Genomic DNA, 5,890 nt, shown 5'->3' with positions numbered 1-5,890 from the left:
ATGCAAACGCTATGCATAACTAGGTTCTCACTCAGGCTATAGGAACAAAGTGGGAGTGCAGGTCAATATCACTACTATTTAAATGAATTCAAAACAGCACATGTGTCCTCACCCTTAAGACGACTAGGCATGTATTTTAAATATTTAACATCCAAGTCGCAAGACAAAATAAATCCAAGGGTGTTAGTTACCATCTTCCTTACTCAGCATCACCTCTATTTGAAGATCAGATATGGAAAAGTACAAGAAACCTCAAACATGTTTTAAATCAAACTTCCATCTCCAGCGTTAGCCTTTGGAACAGCTTTAAATGGACCGACCCTGGGTTAGTGGTCAAGACACCGACTCCCATCCTAGCATACATCTGGGGAAATTCCATCAACTTCAGTAGTTACACCCCAGATCCGCACTGACTTAAAGAACCCAAATTCAGCACTTGATTGTATTCCCTTATTCTGCTGAACTCTGGTCTGAAAGAGGATCCACTCAGATGTAACTAAATTTTCATTTTAGTGAAAATTTATTAGTAGTGCTGAAAATAAAAAAGTCAAATTAACATCAGTTACAGACACTCTGCAACCCTCTATTCTGTTTTCTCAGCAGTGTTAATTTTCAGCAGAACTGCTCCACTGAATTTAAAAGTGTCACTTTGGACTAATACATCTTGAACTGAAATAAGATTTTGGCTATAAATGCTTAAGATGTGAAGCACTAAATTAAAAGAAAGAATTCACTTTTAAAAGCCTGTAAGTCAAATGAGTGCTTGAAAACTAAGTATGAATTAATCATCTGCTTCAAGACATCTGTTTCCCTTAAACATGTGCTTCCTTAAGACTATCATTCCTTAAAATGGGCTCACATAAATACTGTCTGACTTTACTGACAAACTTAAGTCTATATCCAGATGTACTGATATTAACCATCCAACTAATGAATGCCATTACAGAACATTGCGTGAATCAGGAACAACCGAGCTTCAGGGAAATGACTGTCACACAAAGGCGATGGAGCAGATCTAATTTGGCATTTTATCTCTAGCGCTGGTCATAACAGGGAAATAACACAAAGTCCCATGCAATGCTGCATGAATGTTTTGAATGTTTTGTCTGAGTTGGGGGGACTTTTCTCCTGAAACCTTCTGTTCTCTTGTACCACTGCACAGCGCGAGTGGGAACCAGCAAGGCGCCTTTGACCAGTGGGTCAAGTTGCCTCCGGGAAGCATGTCATGCTGCTCATGGAGTACAGAGATGTTCCAGACCCCTGCATTGACCTAGACCCAAAGTTTTGGGCTGTTAAACACCAGAGTTCCCACTCATGGTGTCATTTTATACACGGCCATGTTCCCTGCACGCCGGGATTAGATCTGTTTTACATATGAAGAAACTATTCCTACGTCATTATAAAATCTGAAACAGAAGTTCACGTTGCTTTTAAATGCACCCACCAGGAAAAACAGGATTTATCTTTATTTGCAAGTGCTCAGCAAAGCAACTTGTACAAACTCAATTCAGAATCTCAAACTCCCTTAGACCATTTTCACCACTCCTTATCCCTATGTCTTCGCTGCATATGCATATACGTAAACCAAAGCAGCAAAGGCAGGCGTTAAATCAATGTAACTCCACTTGCAGAAGAGGCTGACCATACTCCTAGGCTGGATCTGGACCCTAGAAATACTGTTAGGGCTACAGCAGCGACTGAGTCAAGTCATATGTAAAGACAAGTCTCTGCTGCAAAGGGTTTACATATTAAAAAAAAATACTGTTCCTTAAGCAAAGGACTAATAAAGCCACTGCAATAGCTACAGCTGCCCTCCCTCTCCTGCCTTCCATGACCCCTTCTTATACGTACAAACACATACTTGCACACCTGACATGGAAGTATTTGCAAGCAGACAGCAAAAGAAAACTAGGTAATTCAGCTGTACGCTGTACCTGGACTGCAAATTCTCCCATTTGGCCCACAGCTATATCAGATACTAAATGCACATACTGAAGAACACATTTCAACTCCCATGTTTCCTTACAATTAAAAAAAACACACTCCATGCTCAACTAGGCCAGCGCAGGCACTGCCCACTTTCATTTACTTCTGTCTCAATCAACACAGGACTTTGAAAGATAATCTCTGATAAAAATTCAATTTCTTTCGCCTTCTGCATGCCTGAGCAGATCTGTAATCAGTGTAATCACTTTGCCACACTGCCTCATACGTGTGGACTGAGGGTCTGGGACATCATTTTCCCTGTTGCAAATAGGAACAGCATTAAAATCTCACCAAAACAAATCCAAATGAGCATTGGTCCAAGAATAAAACTGACCCAACATGCTTCTGGGGAAAATTCTGGCTGTTCTTTCTATGGCTTTCACTTGTTTTAAAATGAAATGTTTTATTCTTTTACAACTTAATCTTATTTAAGATGATAATATGAAAACTAATGAAGAAAGCTCTCTGACCAAAACATTTTAGGATACAAAATATATTTCTTACCAGGAGGATTTATGATCCTGTAAGCAGTAAAATTTGCATAGGTGCCTGTTCAGAGTGAGATCAGAGAGACTCGAGGATGAAGTAGGTACCCAGTCCCAGGGATCTGACCTGCCATTTGAGCCCCTGGTCTGCCTCAAGCTGGGCTCTGGCATGCAGCAGAGCCGGGGATGTAAGGATACCTCCTCGGCTGCTGGCGTGCCCCCACGTGCACTGCTTTCCCCATAGCCCATGCTGCGTCCCAGAGCACGCTCAGGGAAGCGGGTCCCCAGAAGCCCTGCAGCAAGCCTCAGTGCCCTGCGGCACCAGCTCTCGGTAATCACGGTGATGGACATGGGCAGAAAGAGGCACACTAACGACTGGTCACCCCTCTGCAAGGGGAGGGCAACAAAACCAGCCCTGGGCTTGTTAGCGTCCACACATCACCTCATGCTTGCCCCTCACAATAGGAAACCTCGCAGCAGCTGATACAAGAACTGCAGTGAAGAAAAACTGAGGGTTTGTTGGGTTATGGTTTGGTGGTTTTTTTGTTTGGTTGGTTTTTTTAAACTCTCTTGGGAAAGCTGAGGCTTCTCTGGACAGCAGTAACCCCCACCTCGAGTACTGGGCAGCTTCGCCATCCTCTCAGATCTGTGCAGGCGGACTTTACAAAACCTGATCTTAAAAATACAGAATTAAGATGTTACTCCTGAACGAAGAACGTGATTCACCACTTCATCCAATCAACTGTATCGGTCACATCACAGCACCTCAGCACTGCTGAAATGCAGCACGACTGGACAGAACAAAACAAATGCTTTCAAAAATACTTTTCAGCTTATTTACTTCTCTCTCATGTGTTCTAATGCCCAGAGTGAATGCCTTCCCCGTCCCATTGCCCAGGCATAAATCACTTCTCTGGCTACTGCTTCGCTTCTTGTTCGATACCTCAGCGGTGAATCTGACTGGGCAGTAAACACCTCCTCAGCCTGTTAGGATGAATACAAGAAACAAAAACTTCCTAGCAGATCTTTTCACCTCTTCGCAGTGCATTTCTATCAGGACATAGACTCCTCTGCCAAGAGTGAAGAATGTGAAACTGGATCCCTAACACTAGGAGTATTTTGTATTGCTCTTAAAAGCAAGGGCAGTAGATATTCCGGTAAACAATCACATAAAGGTAACTAGAGACCCTTTCTGCTTTAGAATTAAAAAATATAATTTCTTAAAAGTAGTATTCCAGTCTCATTTTTTCTGCTATTAACTGTTCTCTTGTTCTCTGCCGATTCTTGAACAGATTACTTTATGCATTCTTTCATAAACTAGAAAAGTAATTTAGGCCTGCTATCCCAGGATGTGAACCACTAACCTTTACTAGGTGAAAATAATTGCTTATTCCCCTCTTCTGATTTTTTCCTGCTAGGCAATAAATGTATGCATTAGATGAAAAAGGGTAAAAACACCTTCAGCATTCGTAACATACTCTTGCTTTTAAAAATACTTGGCAAGAATAGTACAGATCCTTAGTGAAGAAAACAAAGTGTTTATTCCAGCCAATTTATACCTACATGCAGCTAGGATGGAAGACAGCTTGAAAAGGAAGTTTTAGAGGAAAAAAATCCATTTTCAATTGCTATTGAAGTATAGGAAACAAAATCCTACAGAAGTCAGAATCTGTTAAAAAGCTCCTTTTTTTTTTCTTTCAAGAGAAAGAATTTGAACTGAATACCTTTGTTTGGTTTTGTGTGCTGTTAGTTCACGACCGAGCTTCTGAAGTAAGAGTATGAAATGATTAAAAGAGTTATCATTTGCATTGTTCTTGGCACAGTGGCTTTTCGCTTTCATAAAGGTCATTCGCTCTTTTGCAAAGGAGGTAAATACCACCCCTTTCAGCAAATGCATAATCCTAACACGGTCAAAGGTTCCAACAGCACTTGGCCGTTCATGTAATTTATTTATAGCTCCCTCCTTCACTGTGCAAAAGAAATCTTGGCCCTGGCCATTTGGCTGATTGTTTAGGAACAGACATACACAAAAGCTTGTCATTATTTGTAAATATTCCCAGCAATCAATTATCCTGTTTGGAATTAGGGAAAATGACAGCAAAAGTAGCAAACGAAGACATATTCAAATCAACAGGCACTTGCATTCAAGAGTTTAAAAATAATTGGCTGAGGGAGATGCCCCAGTAGTTAATTTACGAATTTTCAACTGTTCAGAAAGTTGCACAGGGCTCAAATAAATCTAATATGTACCAATATTTAAAAGAGTAAATGCAACAAGAGAGATAACTCTTGCTGAAGAGACTGATATAAAAATTGGGCAAAGTCATGAAAGTAACTTAAAAAAAAATTAAGGAAATATTTATTTAGAAAGAGCTAAAAGAGGATAATGTAATTAATATCAAACAAAATGGGATTAAAGAAACTAGATTTACTGGACATCTTGTTTTTTATGAACTATAACAGTTCAGTCCATACAGGTAAGAGTGATGATGGTGATGCGTGTTTAGTATTCCATAAAGCGTTTAATCAGATGCTTCATGACATTTTCATCAAGAGACTTGAATGATGCATGATCGTTATGACACTTGCTAGAAGAGCCTGAAGCTGGTTAGCAGCCAGATCCCCAAATGGAGCTACAGACAGGAATCAGTGGTGAGCGAGAGCGTTTGTATTGGAGTCCTGTAAGACTGATACAGCCCTGTGCTGTATCAATGACCTGAAAAAAAAGTGTGTTAATTGGTAATGATTAAAGTTTGCAGAAGACGCAAAAATTGGAGGAATGCGAGATAATAAACAGCACGTTTCTGAGCTGGACAGCAAGGTAAGAAGGTAGCAAGGAAAAATACACATCTCAATGAATCTCAGAAGGAGAAAAATGCAAATTGTATTTACAAAAGTAGAACTCCACCCTCTAAAGAATTAAAAAATAGTTGGGAGACATGATAGATACCCACTGAACAGATGCTTCAACTGCAATATTGCAGCCAAAAAGATTAAATGCCCTGACATTACAAATATAAACACAATCTGGTACAAATCATGTTATCTCCATGCTTTCCCTGACATAGCTGCCCCTGACATGCTGCAACTGGTTCTGGTGCCTACAGTTCTTGAATGGTACTGGGAACTTTATAACCTTCACAGGAGACCTCCAGAAATGAATAAAATATTTTAAAATATGAGACACTTCAGGGGTTTGATCCAAATAGAAGGCTCTAACTTCACGTTTATAACAGAGAAACTTGTGTGGTAAGAGACCTTTCAACTGAGCAGTCAGGTAACATAATTTCATGCTGGAAAGTGAAGCTAGACAAACATCAAGAAGAAATACTTGTTTTTAAGCACTGAGAGTAATCAGCATTGGAATAAGTTCAAGTTTGCAACAGATTCTGCACCAAAATAGCCTTCACTAGATGGAT

Source organism: Gavia stellata, chromosome 11 (assembly GCF_030936135.1).
Source record: "Gavia stellata isolate bGavSte3 chromosome 11, bGavSte3.hap2, whole genome shotgun sequence".
NCBI classification, from domain to species: domain Eukaryota; kingdom Metazoa; phylum Chordata; class Aves; order Gaviiformes; family Gaviidae; genus Gavia; species Gavia stellata.
Note: the sequence above shows the minus strand (reverse complement) of the source record.